This window comes from Arachis hypogaea, chromosome 8 (genome assembly GCF_003086295.3).
Source record: "Arachis hypogaea cultivar Tifrunner chromosome 8, arahy.Tifrunner.gnm2.J5K5, whole genome shotgun sequence".
NCBI classification, from domain to species: Eukaryota; Viridiplantae; Streptophyta; class Magnoliopsida; order Fabales; family Fabaceae; genus Arachis; species Arachis hypogaea.
Genome location: NC_092043.1, coordinates 24,718,743 through 24,737,488, shown reverse-complemented (window position 1 = coordinate 24,737,488; position 18,746 = coordinate 24,718,743).

Genomic DNA, 18,746 nt, shown 5'->3' with positions numbered 1-18,746 from the left:
GGATCCTTTGTGCTTCTTCTCTGGGTACACATCTGCGGATCATTCCGTCTGCACATCTCTTAAAGAGATATGGCTCATCCCATAGGTAGTACTTGGCATCTGAAATTAATTTCTTTCTTTGCACTCTACTGTACTCCTGGGGTATGAACCTCACAGCTTTATAGTTTGCAATATCTGCAAACCATGGAGCTTCCTGAATGGCAAAGAGTTGCTCATCTGGGAAAGTCTCAGAGATCTCAGTAGAAGGGAGGGACGCCCCAGCTACTGGTTCTATTCGGGACAGATGATCAGCTACCTGGTTCTCTGTCCCTTTTCTGTCTCTTATTTCTATATCAAACTCTTGCAGAAGCAACACCCATCTTATTAGCCTGGGTTTTGAATCCTGCTTTGTGAGTAAGTATTTAAGAGCAGCATGGTCAGTGTACACAACCACTTTGGATCCCACTAAATAGGATCTAAACTTGTCAATGGCATAGACCACTGCAAGTAACTCTTTTTCTGTGGTTGTGTAATTCTTCTGTGCATCATTTAGAACACGGCTGGCATAATAAATGACGTGCAGAAGCTTGTTATGCCTCTGTCCCAACACTGCACCAATGGCATGGTCACTGGCATCACACATTAGTTCAAATGGCAATGTCCAATCTGGTGCAGAGATGACTGGTGCTGTGACCAGCTTAGCTTTCAGGGTCTCAAATGCCTGCAGACACTGTGTGTCAAACACAAATGGTGTGTCAGCAGCTAGCAGGTTACTCAAAGGTTTTGCAATTTTCAAAAAATCCTTTATAAACCTTCTGTAGAATCCTGCATGCCCCAGAAAGCTTCTGATTGCCTTAACATTGGCAGGTGGTGGTAATTTTTCGATTACCTCTACCTTTGCCTTATCCACCTCTATTCCCCTGCTTGAAATTTTGTGTCCAAGGACAATTCCTTCAGCCACCATAAAGTGACATTTCTCCCAGTTTAAAACCAGGTTAGTCTCTTGGCACCTTTTCAGGACAAGTGATAGGTGGTTAAGACAGGAGCTGAATGAGTCTCCATATACTGAGAAGTCATCCATGAAGACTTCCAGGAATTTCTCCACCATATCAGAGAAGATGGATAACATGCATCTCTGAAAGGTTGCAGGAGCATTACACAGACCAAAAGGCATCCTCCTGTAGGCAAACACGACAGAAGGGCAAGTAAATGCTGTTTTCTCTTGGTCCTGAGGATCTACTGCAATTTGGTTGTAACCTGAATAGCCATCCAAAAAGCAGTAATAATCATGACCAGCTAGTCTTTCTAGCATTTGGTCTATGAATGGTAAAGGAAAATGATCCTTTCTGGTGGTTGTATTGAGCCTTTTGTAGTCAATACACATACGCCACCCTGTGACTGTTCTTGTAGGAACCAGTTCATTTTTTTCATTATGAACCACTGTCATGCCTCCCTTTTTGGGGACAACTTCGACAGGGCTTACCCAGGGGCTATAGGATAAATAATCCCAGCCTCTAGTAATTTAGTGACCTCTTTCTGCACCACCTCCTTCATGGCTGGATTTAGCCTCCTTTGTGGTTGGACCACTGGTTTGGCATTATCCTCCAACAGGATTTTGTGCATGCATCTAGCTGGGCTAATGCCCTTAAGATCACTTATGGACCACCCAAGAGCTGTCTTGTGTGTCCTTAGCACTTGAATCAGTGCTTCCTCTTCTTGTGGATTTAAAGCAGAGCTTATAATCACTGGAAAAGTGTCACCTTCTCCCAGAAATGCATACTTCAGGGATGGTGGTAGTGGTTTGAGTTCAGGTTTGGGAGGCTTATCCTCCTCCTGAGGAATTTTTGAAAATTCCTTTGTTTCCACTGGTTCTTCTTGATCAGGTTGAGCATCCTTGAAGATGTCCTCAAGCTCTGATTCTAGGCTTTCAGTCATATTGACCTCTTCTACCAGAAAGTCAATAATGTCAGCGCCCATGCAGTCAATTGGTGTGTCTGGATGCTGCATAGCTTTTACAGCATTCAACTTGAACTCATCCTCATTGACTCTCAGGGTTACTTCCCCTTTTTATACATTAATAAGGGTTCGTCCAGTTGCTAGGAAAGGTCTTCCTAGAATGAGAGTTGCACTCTTGTGCTCCTCCATTTCCAGCACCACAAAGTCAGTTGGAAAGGCGAATGGCCCAACCTTGACAATCATGTCCTCTATTATGCCTGATGGATATTTAATGGAGCCATCAGCAAGTTGGAGGTATATCCGGGTTGGTTTGACTTCTTCAGTCATCCCAAGCTTTCTGATAGTGGATGCAGGTATTAGATTGATGCTTGCTCCAAGATCACATAGGGCTGTCTTGGTGCAAGCACCTTCTAATGTGCATGGTATCATAAAGCTTCCTGGATCTTGAAGCTTTTCTGGTAAGCTTTTCAAAATGACTGCACTGCATTCTTCAGTGAGAAATACTTTTTTAGTTTCTCTCCAATCCTTCTTATGACTTAAGATCTCTTTCATGAACTTAGCATAAGAAGGTATTTGCTCAAGTGCCTCTGCAAACGGAATCTTTATTTCAAGAGTCCTTAGATAGTCTGCAAAGTGGGCAAATTGCTTATCCTGTTCTGCTTGGCGGAGTTTCTGAGGATAAGGCATCTTGGCTTTATATTCTTCAACCTTAGTTGCTGCAGGTTTATTCCTTACAGAAGTGGTTGAAGAAGCCTTTTTAGAGGGATTACTGTCAGCACTCTCAGGTGTCTGATCCTCCCTTAGCGTTTGAACGCCAGGATTGGGTGGAAAATGGGCGTTTAACGCCAACTTTTCCCCCTTTTCTGGCGTTTGAACGCCAGAACTGGGCAGGGAATGGGCGTTTAACGCCAGCTTTCCCCCCTTTTCTGGCGTTTGAACGCCAAAAGTGTTCCTCTCTGGGCTCTTACTGTCCTTAGAGGGATTTTGAACTGTGGTTTGGTTATCCTCTGTCAATTGTTCCTTATTTGGCTTTTTGCTACTTTGAGCAGTGTTATTCAATGTCTTCCCACTCCTCAGTTAAACTGCTTGACATTCTTCTGTTATCTGTTTAGATATCTGCTGTTTTGCTTGATTCAACTGCAGTTCTATGTTCTTGTTAGCAACTTTAGTTTCATGGAGCATCTCTTTAAATTCTGCTAACTGTTCTGTCATCAGGAGCAATTGTTGATTAAGCTCAATCATCTGTTCTTGAGGATTAGGATCAGTGGCTACTGCCATGACTTCCTCTTTTGTAGAGAACTCATTGCTAGAGTATAAATGTTGGTTTCTAGCAACAGTGTCTATAAGCTCTTGAGCCTCTTCAATCGTCTTCCTCATGTGTATAGATCCACCAGCTGAGTGGTCTAAAGACATCTGAGCTTTTTCTGTAAGCCCATAGTAGAAGATGTCTAACTGTACCCACTCTGAAAATATTTCAGAGGGGCATTTTCTTAGCATACTTCTATACCTCTCTCCCAGGCATTATAAAGGGATTCATTATCCTCTTGTTTAAAGCCTTGGATGTCCAGCCTTAGCTGTGTCATCCTCTTTGGAGGGTAAAAGTGATTCAGGAATTTGTTTGATAACTGTTTCCATGTCTTTATGCTTGCTGTAGGTTGGTTATTTAACCACCTCTTACCTTGATCTTTTACAGCAAATGGAAACAGTAATAGTCTGTAGACATCCTGATCCACCTCTTTATCATGTACTGTGTCAGCAATTTGCAGGAACTATGCCAGAAACTCAGTAGGCTCTTCCTGTGGAAGACCGGAATACTGGCAATTTTGCTGCACTATGATAATGAGTTGAGGATTTAGCTCAAAGCTGCTTGCTTTGATGGGAGGTGTACAAATGCTACTCCCATATGCAGCTGTAATGGGGTTAGCATATGACCCCAGAGTCCTTCTGGACTGTTCAATTCCACTTAGGTCCATGATGGATAAAGGGAAATGATATGGATTGCAAGTAGATAGATTTTTTTTTTTTTGAATTAATTGAAAAAAAATAAAATAAAACAAAAGTAAAATAAAATAAAAATTCAAAAATTAAAAGAAAATAAGATCAAAGCAAATTGAAAACTGAATCAATTAGTCAATTAAAAATATTTTGAGATTAGCAATTAAAAAGATATGATTGAAAAATTTTATGAAAAAGATTTGATTTTTGAAATGAGGAAAGAGAAAATCAACAAAATGACACCAAACTTAATATTTTTAGAAAATCAAACACTAATTTTCGAAAATTTTTAAGGGAAAAACACAAAGAGGACACCAAACTTAGAATTTTTAAGGATCAAAAAGGGACTAAGGACATGCAAATTCGAAAATTAAAAGAAAAACAAAAGCATGCAATTGACACCAAACTTAAAATATGAAACTAGACTCAACTAAAAGACTCTAAACCAACAAAAATAAAACAGTCCTAATCTAAGCAACAAGATAAGCCGTCAGTTGTCCAAACTCGAACAATCCCCGGCAACGGCGCCAAAAACTTGGTGCACGAAATTGCAATCACACTTTTGCAACTCCGCACAACTAACCAGCAAGTGCACTGGGTCATCCAAGTAATACCTTACGTGAGTAAGGGTCGATCCCACGGAGATTGTCGGCTTGAAGCAAGCTATGGTTATCTTGTAAATCTTAGTCAGGATATCAATAATTATCAGGGTTGATTGTGAAAAGTAAAAGAACATGAAATAAGTACTTGTTTTGCAGTAATGGAGAATAGGTTGAGGTTTTGGAGATGCTCCATCTTCTGAATCTCTGCTTTCCTACTGTCTTCTTCTTCAAGCACGCAAGGCTCCTTCCATGGCAAGCTGTATGCAAGGGTTTCACCGTTGTCAGTGGCTACCTCCCATCCTCTCAGTGGAAATGTTCAACGCACCCTGTCACGGCACGGCTATCCATCTGTCGGTTCTCAATCAGGCCGGAATAGAATCCAGTGATTCTTTTGCATCTGTCACTAATGCTCCGCCCTCAGGAGTTTGAAGCTCGTTACAGTCATTCAATCATTGAATCCTACTCAGAATACCACAGACAAGGTTTAGACCTTCCGGATTCTCTTGAATGCCGCCATCAGTTCTAGCTTATACCACGAAGATTCTGATTAAGGAATCCAAGAGATATCTACTTAATCTAAGGTAGAACGGAGGTGGTTGTCAGGCACACATTCATAGTTGAGAATGATGATGAGTGTCACGGATCATCACATTCATCCGGTTTAAGAACAAGTAATATCTTAGAATGGAAGCAAGCATGATTGAATGAAAAACAGTAGTAATTGTATTAATCCATCAAGACACAGCAGAGCTCCTCACCCCCAACCATAGGGTTTAGAGACTCATGCCGTGGAAGGTACACAAAGAAACGTGTAAAGTGTCATGAGGTACAGATACAATGTCAAAAGATCCTATTAATAGTGAACTAGTAACCTAGGGTATACAGAAATGAGTAAATGACGTAAAAATCCACTTCTGGGTCCACGTAGTGTGTGCTTGGGCTGAGCATTGAAGCTTTCATGTGTAAAGACCTTTTCTGGAGTTAAACGCCAGCTTTCATGCCAGTTTGGGCGTTTAACTCCAATTTTTATGCCAGTTCCAGCGTTAAACGCTGGAAATTCTGAAGCTGATTTGCAACGCCGGTTTGGGCCATCAAATCTCGGGCAAAGTATGGACTATTATACATTGCTGGAAAGCCCAGGATGTCTACTTTCCAACGCCGTTGAGATCGCGCCAATTGGGCTTCGGTAGCTCCAGAAAATCCACTTCGAGTGCAGGGAGGTCAGAATCCAACAGCATCTGCAGTCCTTTTCAGCCTCTGAATCAGATTTTTGCTCAGGACCCTCAATTTCAGTCAGAAAATACCTGAAATCACAGAAAAACACACAAACTCATAGTAAAGTCCAGAAAAGTGAATTTTAACTAAAAACTACTAAAAATATACTAAAAACTAATTAAATTATACTAAAAACATACTAAAAACAATGCCAAAAAGCGTACAAACTATCCGCTCATCAGAGCTACAATAAGGATGTACATCAAGGATGGAATATTCAAAGATGGGAGGAGCCTCAAGGGATTGATCAACCTTATTGGCAACAACAACCTCCGGATTCTTATGGGTATAAATATAATCCTAATGCATACCAATCTAATGGATGTGGTGACCCTTATTGTGATTGCCAACAACCACCACCACATGCCTATGAACCACCCCTCAACATGATTTTGAACCACCTTACTCACAAGCCGCTTACCACCAAACACCTCATTATGACCCTAATCCCTATCCATCATACCAACCACCTTATGAACCATACGAACCACACATGGAACCACCACTATTCCAACATAATTACTCTCAAGAACCACCTCAATATATACCACCTTCATACTATTACCAAGATGAACCACCTCCAATGTATGAGAACTCTCAACCACAAGATGAATCACCTCCCATATTTGAAAAAATCATGGCTCAGTTTGCTAACATCACCGCTATCTTGGACTCACGGGACTCACGCAACAAGCAAAGCATCTCCACGGATGAGTGTGAGAAATCAACCGAAGAAAGGAGCATGAAAGAGATTTTAGAATCTCAACATGAGGACAAGGAGATGGGGTATGTCTTGCAACAACTGGAGGAGGAAAAGATTGTTAATGAAGAAGAAGTGGTTGAAGACCTAGGCGAAGTTGAACAAGAGGTGGATTTTTTTCAAACTTGAGCCTTCTCCCAGTGGACTTGAATTTGATGTTAAGGAGGATAATGCGCAACCTCCAAGGCATAGTATGAGTTATGAAAGATTGGAAGAGGTTGATCAAGAGATGGATTCAATCATTGAGAATTTCTTATCTACAATTGAATTCTCTCCGCTTGAGCTTAAAATTAAGATCAAAGAAGAAGATGCACAACCTCTCATGCCCTTGGTAAGCAATGAAGAAGAGATTGAATTGGAAGAGAGTCACCAAGAGGAAGAGTTTAAAATTGAAGAAGCTTGCAAGGAGGTGGAAGATGCAAAGGAAGAGCACAAGGGAATGGATCTCGCATTGGCTAAGTGTGGGGAGGTCCCCCTTCCTAAGTCACCATCCAACACAACATTCAAGTGGGTAAAATTCTTATCCCTAAGCTTCACTTTCTCACTTGAATATGGTTTGATTGAAAATTATGGGCAACTTAGAGCTCTTTGTGGAGTGAAGAGTAAGAGAGAATTGGTTAGTGGATGGAAATGCCAATCAAGGTTCCTCATGGTTGGAAACTCAAAGTCTAAGAGCAATGGTTGGTATAGTTCTCAATTGAAAGGGTCTAGGAAGGTACTTTGGTGCTTCCATGAGAATTCATCTCTCTTGCCAACCGGAGAAAATCACCATGATCAACTCAAAGACGGGTATGAAAACAAAGTGTGGGATCCTGGATCGCACAAGGAAGATCAACTTTGGGAGCCTATGGTATGTGAAGAACTTCATCAAAGCTTGGAGTTATTAACTTTGAATGATGAAGCACAATGGAAGTCCAAGCATTGGTGGATGTTCAAGGATGGATTCAAGCACAAGCTACCTTGATGAAGAGCTCCCCATAAGTCCAACTTAAGGACAATAAACAAAAGTGCTAGGTGGGAGACACCCCACCATGATAACATCTTTCCTTTTTCCTTTTTGTAAATATTTCTAATAATTAGTTTAGTTTCACATTTTGTTTTGGTTAGATATGTTTATTTGGGAGTCTAGTAAGCTAAATAAGGTTATATGATGTTTTGGTAGTTGTTTGGAGGTTTGGAATGCTTGGTTTGGTGCAAGAACATGGAAAAATTTTGAAAAACAGAGCACCAACCTACGCGTACGCACCATGCACCCGTATTCGTGCCTTATGCATTCTCGACCATCCACGCGCACGTGCCATGTATGTGTACGCGTGGATCTAGAAGTTCCACCTCCAGGCTAAGGACCCGAGAGTTGTGCCAACTCTGGGCCAACTCTGTGCTTTAACCCGCGCGGATGCACGCTATGCGCGCCTGCGCCCCTTCACATTTCCATACCCACGCGTGAGCGCACCTGGCGCCTCCGCGCCCCCTCTCCTCTCGTCCATCCGCGCGCGCGCGCACGTAACGCGCACGCGTGGATTGCTCTGTTTCGCCCACCTTCTTTTCTTCCCCTCTTTCCATTTCTTTTCTTCCTCTCTTCTCTTCTTCCTTTCTCTCGCCCATCATCCAATATTACCAAACATCATCCATGACCATTTTCTTTAGTTAGTTAGTTATTTGTTTAATTAGTTTAATTTTTCCTTTAAATTTTATAATTTTCATTATTAGTGTTGGATTACTGATTTTGTTGCTAATTCTTGCTGCCTATTATTAACTGAATGTTATTTTAGCATAATTCTCTTTGATTTTCATTGATGGATTTAATTGTTGAGGTTATTTTTGTCACTTGGTTTTGAGTTTTCATATTTAACATCTGTGAGCACCAAGTACTTGTGCATTGCCTTCAAGCTTCTTAACTCTTTTGAATCGCATGTTTTGGCCACCATGCATTCATCATCCATTGTTAGGCAATTGTACATTATCATTGCATTTTTTTAGGTGATACTTGTTTATGATTTACCCGTACTCATATCACATATTTCATGCATTGAAATTGTGCGGTTGAAAAATTGGATCGGAAGCTTACCTAGTGACATATTTTTGAGCTTTGTAAAGCTTTGCGGATCATGCTTGCTATGTGATTGATTTTCACTTCCATATTCTTTTTTCCTAAGTTCCATAGCATCCATGTGTTTCACCTCTATGTCACTTAGGTATTGCAACAACTTCAATATGTGTCATTGATTGTTGTGTGAGTTTCATATACCATTTTGTTCACTAAGTCTACCTACACATCAATCAATGTCCATGCACTATCCAATTTCACAACTGCTTGATTTTTGCTTGAATGCTTTTATGCTTCTTCACTACTTGTTGGGTTGACTTAACCTACAAGTCTTTTGAAGTATTTTGAGCACACTAGAATGAGTGAAATGAGTGTCTTCTTTTGTATAATTGTGACATGGTTTCTAAATACTAGGGTGTGAGTTCTAAACCGCATGCAAGTTAGGACCCACACACCTATTTTTCATCAATGTCACACTATTTCACTCACTTCATTCTAGTGATTTACCTCACTCCAACAATTTATGCTTCCTTGCTTGCACAGTCATTTTTCTTACTATCCTGTTTTCTATTGTTCAGGATGAATCATCACAAGCAAAAATGGAAGCGGGAGTAGAACACACAGCAATCGATTGATCTACCAGCTGAAGGTTGCAACTCAGAAGGTCGTCGTACCCCCTTGCTCATCTTTGAGTGCACCGAGGACGCGGCAAACTTTTAAGTGTGGGGAGGTCATCTGACCACTCGGCGTTTTTGGGTAACTAGTCTCTAATCCCAACACTTTTGCATTTCATTTTAGGATTTCTAGTTGCATTTTCTTGTTTTGCATATGTATATATTAAACTTAGTCAAAATCATGATATTTTCTAAGAATTCTATCTATAGGGCACCCCAATTGATTGAAAACAAAAAAAAAATTTTAGAACTTGCTTGAATTATATACTTTGTGGATCATGATTTTTGAGCTAAGAACACAAGCATGTGAGATTTGAGCCTAATTATGTGGTTACATCATACAACCACTTACTTTCATTCTTGTGTGCACTATTCTCTTCCTATGATTATAATTTGTGATTTATTTGATTCTTTATGTCCATTATTTTGTGTATATATGCATTTATATGATTGAGGCCATTGTTTCAAATAGCTCACTTACCCAAATAGCCTACCTTTTATCTTCCATTGTTAGCCAATTTTGAGCCTATGCTTAACCCACTTATTCTTAATTGTAGCACATTACAAGCCTAAGTGAAAAACAATAAATGTCCCTTATTTGGATCTTTGATTAGCTTAGGCTAGTGAGGGTGTTCATATTTAGATTTTGGGAGAGTTAGGAACATTGGGTAGAGATAAAAGTGTGTTTTTGTATTTGTGTTGAGAATCTTGGGAATTGGGAACATACTTATGTATTAATAATGTGTAAACTATATGCATTGATGCTCTTGTATATATTTTAGTTTGAAAAAAAATGAGAAAAACAAAAAGAAAAAATATATATATAAGAAGAAAAAGAAGAATTGCAATAAAAAGGGGACAAAATGTCCCAAAGCGAAGTTCAATAATAATAAATGCATATGTGTGGTGACCAAAAATAGAATGCATGAGTGTGTGAAAAAGTGGAGAATGGGTAGTTAGGTTTGTTTAGAATTGTATAGGTTGTCATAGGTTAGGTGGGAAGTTTAAGTTAATCAAAGATTCAAATTTCAAGCTCACTTGACCATATGCATCCTACCTTGACCCTAGCCCCATTACAACCTATGGAAAAACCCTCATGATATTTGTATGCATATATAAAGTAATTGTTGATTGTTAGATGAAAAACAAATCTTGGAAAGCATGAGTAGGGGAGAGTTGAGTGAGTCAACCCCATATACTTGAGTGCCTAGAGCGGATACACATCCGGTGAGGGTTCGATCGCTCAATTACATGTTTCTACCCATGAGCATCTTTTCTCGCAAGTTTGTAAAATCTTTCAATGATTCAATTCAATTGTGGGTTTGCTTTGATTGCTATTGCTTTAGCCCTAGTACTTGTATGTATATTCTTGGAAGTTGACTTATTTTGACCAAGCAATTGCATTCATTTAGATAGATTGCATATAGATAGGTTGCATTTAGTTAGTTGCATTGAATAAATGTTGATACCCCTTTGCTTCTTTCTTGATTTTAGCATGAGGACATGCTTAGTTTAAGTGTGGGGAGATTTGATAAACCCCAATTTTGTGGTTTATCTTGTGCTTATTTTAGGGGATTTTATCACCTTTTCCCATATTTATTCAATGAAATTGCATGATTTTGCAATTCTCCCTTGATTTGTGCTTAAATGTGAAAACAAGCTTTTTAAGCCCTAAAATTGGTGATTTTAATTCACTTTAATTCCATTCGATGCCTTGATGTGTTTGTTGAGTGATTTCAGGTTTATAAGGCAAGTATTTGATGAAAGAAGTGAGGAGAAAAGCATGTAAGTGGGAGAACTCATGAAGAAATGAAGGAACCGTAAAGCTGTCAAGCCTGACCTCTTCGCACTCAAACGACCATAGCTTGAGCTACAGAGATCTAAATGAGGCAGTTCTTGTTGCGTTGGAAAGCTAACATCCGAGGCTTCAAAATGATATGAAATTTGCCATATGTTGCTTCGCGTTAAGGGGCGCGCACGTGCCATGTACGTGTGCGCGCCGATGCTTCTCGTGGCCCACTAAAGTGAAATCGCCCCCAGCGATTTCTAAAGCACTTTGGGCCCAACCCAACTCATTTCTAATGCTATTTCATGCAGAATTCAAGCTTGGGCAAAGGGAGGGAGCAATTGTTTGTAGCATTAGCATCATGTAGGTTAGTTTCTAGAGAGAGAAGCTCCCTCTTCTCTCTAGAATTAGGTTAGGTTAATCCATCTTAGATCTAGGCATGATTTCTTGATTTCATCTTGTTTCCTTTCTAATTTCTTGTTTCTAATATTCTATTCTTCTTAGTTCTTTTGTCAATTTTACTTTTATGTCTCTTTTATGTTCATGAACACTCATGTTGGTTTTGGATTTTCTTTTGATACAATTTAATGTTTGATGTTTCTTTTATTGTTGAATTGAGATGTGAATTCACTTTTCTTGCAATTTGTAGTTGGTAGATTTTACATTCCTTGCAATTTACTATGCTTTCCTTTTGTACCTTCCAAGTGTTTGATAAAATACTTGGTTGGAATTTAGAGTAGAATTTTATGCTCTTGGCTTGGAGAGGTAATTTAGGAACTCTTGAGTTACTAATGTCCAAGTGATTGATGATTGGGAGCCATTAACTCTAGTACTCACTAATTGAATTGGTGGAGAACTAGGACTTATAGACTTGGGTTGACATAGCTCATTTAACTTTCCTTTATTAGTTAGAGGATGACTTAATGGGGTTGATCCTTGCCAATTCTCATGTTGTGGTTAGTGATTATGATAGAGATCCTTGACCACCAACCCTTGCCAAGGCCTTTTTGTTATTTGAATTTCCTTACCATTTACTTTTTATGTCTCTTATTCCAAAAACCCCAAAAACACACTTTCATAGCCAATAATCATACACTTCATTGCAATTTCTTGTGAGACGACCCGGAGTCTAAATACTCCGGTTAATTCTTATTTGGGGTTTGTTAATTGTGACAAAACCAAATTTAATTTGATTTGAGGATTGACTATTGGTTTGGACTATACTAACAACGGAATTATTTTGTGGAATTCTGAACCGGTATAAATCCTTGTATCAAATTAATGGCACCGTTGTCGGGGAGTTGCAATGGTGTTACATTATTGGCTATTGTGAATATGTGAATATGTTTGTCCTTTGCTTGTTTGTTGGTTTTTATTAGTGATGAGCGGATAATTTGTACGCTTTTTGGCATTGTTTTCAATATGTTTTTAGTATGATCTAGTTAGTTTTTAGTATATTTTTATTAGTTTTTAGTTAAAATTCACTTTTCTGGACTTTACTATGAGTTTGTGTGTTTTTCTGTGATTTCAGGTATTTTCTGGCTGAAATTGAGGGTCCTGAGCAAAAATCTGATTCAGAGACTGAAAAGGACTGCAGATGCTGTTGGATTCTGACCTCCCTGCACTCTAAGTGGATTTTCTGGAGCTATAGAAGCCCAATTGGCGCGCTCTCAACGGCATTGGAAATTAGACATCCTGGGCTTTCCAGCAATGTATAATAGTCCATACTTTGCCCGAGATTTGATGGCCCAAACCGGCGTGGCAAAACAGCCTCAGAAATTCCAGCGTTTAACGCTGGAACTGGCATAAAACTTGGAGTTAAACGCCCAAACTGGCATAAAAGCTAGCGTTTAACTCCAGAAAAGGTCTCTACACGAAAATGCTTCAATGCTCAGCCCAGGCACACACCGAGTGGACCCAGAAGTAGATTTTTACGTCATTTACTCATTTCTGAATACCCTAGGTTACTAGTCTACTATTAATAGGATCTTTTGACATTGTATCTGTACCTCATGACACTTTACACGTTTCTCATTGTACCTTTTACAGCATGAGTCTCTAAACCCCATGGTTGGGGGTGAGGAGCTCTGCTGTGTCTTGATGGATTAATGCAATTACTACTGTTTCTCATTCAATCATGCTTGCTTCCATTCTAAGATATCACTTGTTCTTAAATCGGATGAATGTGATGATCTGTGACAATCATCATCATTCTCAACTATGAACGTGTGCCTGACAACCACCTCCGTTCTACCTTAGATTAAGTATATATCTCTTGGATTCTTTAACCGGAATCTTCGTGGTATAAGCTAGAACTGATGGCGGCATTCAAGAGAATCCGGAAGGTCTAAACCTTGTCTGTGGTATTCTGAGTAGGATTCAATGATTGAATGACTGTGACGAGCTTCAAACTCCTGAAGGCGGGGTGTTAGTGACAGACGCAAAAGAATCACTGGATTCTATTCCGGCCTGATTGAGAACCGACAGATGGATAGCCGTGCCGTGACAGGGTGCGTTGAACATTTCCACTGAGAGGATGGGAGGTAGCCACTGACAACGGTGAAACCCTTACATACAGCTTGCCATGGAAGGAGCCTTGCGTGCTTGAAGAAGAAGACAGTAGGAAAGCAGAGATTCAGAAGATGGAGCATCTCCAAAACCTCAACCTATTCTCCATTACTGCAAAACAAGTACTTATTTCATGTTCTTTTGCTTTTCACAATCAAACCTTGATAATTATTGATATCCTGACTAAGATTTACAAGATAACCATAGCTTGCTTCAAGCCGACAATCTCCGTGGGATCGACCCTTACTCACGTAAGGTATTACTTGGACGACCCAGTGCACTTGCTGGTTAGTTGTGCGGGATTGCAAAAGTGTGATTGCAATTTCGTGCACCAAGTTTTTGGCGCCGTTGCCGGGGATTGTTCGAGTTTGGACAACTGATGGCTTATCTTGTTGCTTAGATTAGGACTGTTTTATTTTTATTGGTTTAGAGTCTTTTACTTGATTTTAGTTTCATATTTTAAGTTTGGTGTCCTCCTTGTGTTTTCCTTTAAGTTTTCGAAAATTTGTGTTTGATTTTCTAAAAATTTTAAGTTTGGTGTCTTTTGTGCTTTTATTCACTAAAAAAGTTTTTTTTCAAAAATTTGTTCTTGGTGTTCATCTTGACATCCAAAGTTTTCTTGTTTGTTCTCTTTGTTTTGATATAAAATTTTTAAGTTTAGTGTCTTTTTGTTGTTTTTCTCTTTCCTCATTAAAATTTAAAAATCAAAAAAATTTTTCCTTTCCTTATTTCACTCATATTTTCGAAATTTTGCATTAATTTAGTCAAAGGTTTTCAAAATCATATCTTTTTTTTAGTCAAGTAAAAATTCTAATCTCAAAAATTGATCTTTCCAAATCTTTTTCAAAAATCAAATCTCTTTAATTGCAATCATATTTTCAATCATATCTTTTTAATTGCTAATTCCAAAATATTTTTAATTAATTAATTAATTTAGTTTTTAATTTGCTTTGATTTTATTTTCTTTTAGTTTTCGAAATTTTATTTTATTTTTCATTTATTTTATTTTGTTATTTTCGTCTCTTTTAATTAAATAAAAAAAATATACTTTGCTTGTGAATTCATATCATATTCCCTTTCTCCATCATGGACCTAAGTGGAATTGAGCAGTCCAGAAGGACTCTGGGGTCATATGCTAACCCCATTACAGCTGCATATGGGAGTAGCATCTGTATACCTCCCATCAAAGCAAGCAGCTTTGAGCTAAATCCTCAACTCATTATCATAGTGCAGCAAAATTGCCAGTATTCCGGTCTTCCACAGGAAGAGCCTACTGAGTTTCTGGCACAGTTCTTACAAATTGCTGACACAGTACATGATAAAGAGGTAGATCAGGATGTCTACAGACTATTATTGTTTCCATTTGCTGTAAAAGATCAAGCTAAGAGGTGGTTGAATAACCAACCTACAGCAAGCATAAAGACATGGAAACAGTTATCAGACAAATTCCTGAATCACTTTTACCCTCCAAAGAGGATGACACAGCTAAGGCTGGACATCCAAGGCTTTAAACAAGAGGATAATGAATCCCTTTATAATGCTTGGGAGAGGTATAGAGGTATGCTAAGAAAATGCCCCTCTGAAATGTTTTCAGAGTGGGTACAGTTAGACATCTTTTACTATGGGCTCACAGAAAAAGCTCAGATGTCTTTAGACCACTCAGCTGGTGGATCTATACACATGAGGAAGACAATTGAAGAGGCTCAAGAGCTTATAGAAACTGTTGCTAGAAATCAATATTTGTACTCTAGCAATGAGTTCTCCCCAAAAGAGGAAGTCATGGCAGTAGCCACTGATCCTAATCCTCAAGAACAGATGATTGAGCTTAATCAGCAATTACTCCTTGTGACAAAACAATTAGCAGAATTTAAAGAGATGCTCCAAGACACTAAAAATGCTAACAAGAATATGGAAGCACAATTGAATCAGACAAGACAGCAACTATCTAAATAGATAACAGAAGAATGCCAAGCTGTTAAATTAAGGAGTGGGAAGACATTGAATGTATCAACTCAAAGCAGCAGAAAGCTAAGAAAGGAACAACTGACAGAGGATAACCAAACCACTGTTCAAAATCCCTCTGAGGACAGTAAGAGCCCAGAGAGGAATGCTCTTGGTGTTCAAACGCCAGAAAAGGAGGGAAAGCTGGCGTTAAACGCCCAATCCCTGCCCAGTTCTGGCGTTCAAACGCCAGAAAAGGGGGAAAAGTTGGCGTTAAACGCCCATTTCCACCCAATCCTGGCGTTCAAACGCAAAAGGGGAACCAGACACCTGAGAGTGCTGATAGTAACCCCTCTAAAAAGGCTTCTTCAACCACTTCTGTAAGGAATAAACCTGCAGCATCTAAGGTTGAAGAATATAAAGCCAAGATGCCTTATCCTCAGAAACTCCGCCAAGCGGAACAGGATAAGCAATTTGCCCGCTTTGCAGACTATCTAAGGACTCTTGAAATAAAGATTCCGTTTGCAGAGGCACTTGAGCAAATACCTTCTTATGCTAAGTTCATGAAAGAGATCTTAAGTCATAAGAAAGATTGGAGAGAAACTGAAAAAGTATTTCTCACTGAAGAATGCAGTGCAGTCATCTTGAAAAGCTTACCAGAAAAGCTTCAAGATCCAGGAAGCTTTATGATACCTTGCACATTAGAAGGCGCTTGCACCAAGACAGCCCTATGTGATCTTGGAGCAAGCATCAATCTAATACCTGCATCCACTATCAGAAAGCTTGGGTTGACTGAAGAAGTCAAACCAACCCGGATATGCCTCCAACTTGCTGATGGCTCCATTAAATACCCATCAGGCATAATTGAGGACATGATTGTCAAGGTTGGGCCATTTTCCTTTCCCACTGACTTTGTAGTGCTGGAAATGGAGGAGCACAAGAGTGCAACTCTCATTCTAGGAAGACCTTTCCTAGCAACTGGACGGACCCTCATTGATGTCCAAAAAGGAGAATTAACCCTGAGAGTCAATGAGGATGAGTTCAAGTTGAATGTTGTCAAAGCTATGCAGCATCCAGACACGTCAAATGATTGCATGAGCACTGATATTATTGACTCTTTGGTGGAGGAGGTCAATATGACTGAAATTTTTGAATCAGAGCTAGATGACATCTTTAAAGATGTTCAGCCTGATCTGGAGGAACTAAAGGAAATAAAAGAAATTCTGAAAATTCCTCAGGAAGGAGATAAGCCTCCTAAAACCGAGCTCAAGCCACTACCACCATCCCTGAAATATGCATTTCTGGGAGAAGGTGACACTTTTCCTGTGATCATAAGCTCTGCTCTAAATCCACAGGAAGAGGAAGCACTAATTCAAGTGCTAAGGACACACAAGACAGCTCTTGGGTGGTCCATAAGTGATCTTAAGGGCATTAGCCCAGCAAGATGCATGCACAAGATCCTATTGGAGGATGATGCTAAGCCAGTGGTTCAACCACAAAGGCAGCTAAATCCAGCCATGAAGGAGGTGGTGCAGAAAGAGGTCACTAAGTTACTAGAGGCTGGGATTATTTATCCTATTTCTGATAGCCCCTGGGTGAGCCCTGTCCACGTTGTCCCTAAGAAGGGAGGCATGACAGTGGTTCATAATGAAAAGAATGAACTAGTTCCTACAAGAATAGTTACAGGGTGGCGCATGTGTATTGACTACAGAAGGCTCAATACAGTCACCAGAAAGGATCATTTTCCTTTACCATTCATAGACCAGATGCTAGAGAGACTAGCAGGTCATGAATACTACTGCTTTTTGGATGGCTACTCAGGTTACAACCAAATTGCAGTAGATCCTCAGGACCAAGAGAAAACAGCATTTACATGTCCTTCTGGAGTATTTGCCTACAGAAGGATGCCTTTTGGTCTGTGCAATGCACCTGCAACATTTCAGAGGTGCATGCTCTCTATCTTCTCAGATATGGTAGAGAAATTTCTGGAAGTCTTCATGGATGACTTTTCAGTATTTGGAGACTCATTCAGCTCCTGCCTTAACCATCTAGCACTTGTTCTGAAAAGATGCCAAGAAACCAACCTAGTTTTAAACTGGGAAAAATGTCACTTTATGGTGACTGAAGGGATTGTCCTTGGGCATAAAATTTCAAACAAGGGAATAGAGGTGGATCAAGCTAAAGTTCAAGTAATTGAAAAATTACCACCACCTACCAATGTTAAGGCAATCAGAAGCTTTCTGGGGCATGCAGGATTCTACAGAAGGTTTATAAAGGATTTTTCAAAAATCGCCAAACCTCTGAGTAATCTGCTAGCTGCTGACACACCATTTGTGTTTGACACACAGTGTCTGCATGCATTTGAGACCCTGAAAGCCAAGCTGGTCACAGCACCAGTCATCTCTGCACCAGACTGGACATTGCCATTCGAACTAATGTGTGATGCTAGTGACCATGCCATTGGTGCAGTGTTGGGACAGAGGCATAATAAGCTTCTGCGCATCATTTATTATGCCAGCCGTGTTCTAAATGATGCACAGAAGAATTACACAACCACAGAAAAAGAGTTACTTGCAGTGGTCTATGCCATTGACAAGTTCAGATCCTATCTAGTGGGATCAAAGGTGATTGTGTACACTGACCATGCTGCTCTTAAGTACTTACTCACAAAGCAGGATTCAAAACCCAGGCTTATAAGATGGGTGTTGCTTCTGCAAGAGTTTGATATAGAAATAAGAGACAGAAAAGGGACAAAGAACCAAGTAGCTGATCATCTGTCCCGAATAGAACCAGTAGCTGGGGCGTCCCTCCCTTCTACTGAGATCTCTGAAACCTTTTCGGATGAGCAATTATTTGCTATTCAGAAAGCTCCGTGGCTTATAGACAGTGCAAACTATAAGACTCAAGGTTCCTGGTGGACGAAATTGTGATCACTATTCTTTGAGTTGCACTCATTGTAAAATTATGGAATTTGAAATTGGCACGAGTGGACACAACTCCGTTCAACTAACCAGCAAGTGTACTGGGTCGTCCAAGTAATAAACCTTACGTGAGTAAGGGTCGATCCCACAGAGATTGTTGGTATGAAGCAAGCTATGGTCACCTTGTAAATCTCAGTTAGGCAGATTAAAATTGGTTTATGGTTTCGAAAATAGAAATAAGA